The sequence below is a fragment of the Procambarus clarkii genome, chromosome 25 (assembly GCF_040958095.1).
Source record: "Procambarus clarkii isolate CNS0578487 chromosome 25, FALCON_Pclarkii_2.0, whole genome shotgun sequence".
Classification (NCBI taxonomy): Eukaryota; Metazoa; Arthropoda; class Malacostraca; order Decapoda; family Cambaridae; genus Procambarus; species Procambarus clarkii.
Window position 1 is genome coordinate 28,214,561 of NC_091174.1, and position 1,751 is coordinate 28,216,311.

Genomic DNA, 1,751 nt, shown 5'->3' on the forward strand with positions numbered 1-1,751 from the left:
AAAATGCAAAGCTGAAAAATATTGCTATGTATTTGAACAATAACGCAATTGACCGAATTGGCGGTGATTTCGACAATCATTATGCCCGCCTTTATTACGAAACTTTGAAGACATTAGTATTAGAGCATGATTCACTTCTAGCCTATGACACTTTTAATAAGGGAAGATCGATATTCGCCTTTGACTTAACCACCATTCAAACAAAGGATTCCCTCCCTGTGGAGAAATCTGGCAACTTGCGTATGGAGCTTGAGTTTGGTGGTGGTGTTACATATAACAGGCTGGTTTTACTGTTTGGGGAAACGACCGGGGTACTATCCATCGACGGACAGAGAACTGTTCTGTGTGACGTGCGAGCTTAAAAACATAATGAATTGTTATGATATAAATATTAATTTAAAAAATAATCTAGGGGATCGAGCACTCTACCTAGGTTGTCATAATGCTGATGAGATAGAACATTTAAATATCTCATCAAGAAAACCTATTGTTCTCATAACTAATATTTTACCATCACACAGCAGAATCACTATGGGACATTGGGTAGCTATTTATGTCGATAAAGTTAAACATCGAATGTTTTTTTTCGATAGTTATGCAATGTCGGCGGTTACTTATGGACATTATTTTCAAGGATTTATTAAAACTACCAAAATAACAAAGGTGTTTGGAATGTGCTACAGACTCCAGAGTGATTTTACTCTCGCCTGTGGCCTATATTGCGTCATGTTTGTTCATAGGGTGAGCCACCTGGGGTTGCCTTCAACAGTACATTACTTACATAATGTATTTTCAAGCGTTAATTTAAAATTAAATGATAAACGTGCCCTCGCTTATGCGAGACGATATTTTCCTATGAAACATCACTGTGTTAGGACATTTTGTAGAGGAGTAAGGGTTGGTTCTCATAGGTGGTTTAGAGAATATTTTTGTTAGCTAGGCAACCTACCTAACAAGGGGATTACCCCCATATAAAACCCCTCTCACCCCACAACCTCCCTAGAAGACCTCCAACCTCCTCATCCTACAAATGGAAGGCGTCTCTCCAAAAACACCCGCAGGGAAGATTGAAGTCCTTGAAGGGCCTGGTTAGTATTACCCTCACTTTCTGGTAAAGATTTATTTTTTCCCCACAATAGAAAGTTTGTACAACCTCTATTTTATCCTCTTCTTTTTTTCAGTGCAATTCTTAGGACCTGTCCACATTTGTAGAGTAGTAATTCTACGTGGGAGGTCTGCCCCAAACAAGATGCTGTTACGTAGCCTAATTGATGATGCCTGCTGTAGAGGACACAAGGTCGCTCCTGCAGGGGGAGAGGTATGTACTAGCAGTTCTTAGAGGAAATAGAATATTTTTCAAATAAAAGTTATAATCCTATAAATTATTTCCCCCGTCTCTTTCCAGAACACTTCAGATGAGGGCCAGAAGGAAACTCGTCCAAAAGGCAACCACCCAACTCACCCCACCCCCCCAAGAGAGGGGGGAGGGGGTCAAGACCTCCCCCCACTCACCACGGATAGGGAGACGTCAGAATTCTACTCAGATGAGGAAGGGGAGGTGGAGGGGGGAGAGGGATAAGAGTGAGGAAAACCATAACTACAATTATTACCTATCATAATAAACTTCTTATACATCATTTGTGATTTTTACCTAATAAAGCATTAATAAATTCTTTGATTTTTTTTTAACCCCTGGGGGAGATTTATAATTTAATGTCCCCTATATAAGTCTCACTCGACCCCCACTGGGT

At 40.2% G+C, this 1,751-nt stretch overlaps 1 long non-coding RNA gene across 1 annotated transcript; it reads left to right on the plus strand.

Moving 5' to 3' along the window:
* Positions 1-1,024: 1,024 nt before the first annotated feature.
* On the plus strand, positions 1,025-1,508 carry LOC138368399 (uncharacterized). Its single transcript, XR_011229580.1, has 3 exons — positions 1,025-1,088; positions 1,182-1,318; positions 1,406-1,508. It is a non-coding gene; the product is annotated as an uncharacterized lncRNA (long non-coding RNA).
* Positions 1,509-1,751: the final 243 nt, after the last annotated feature.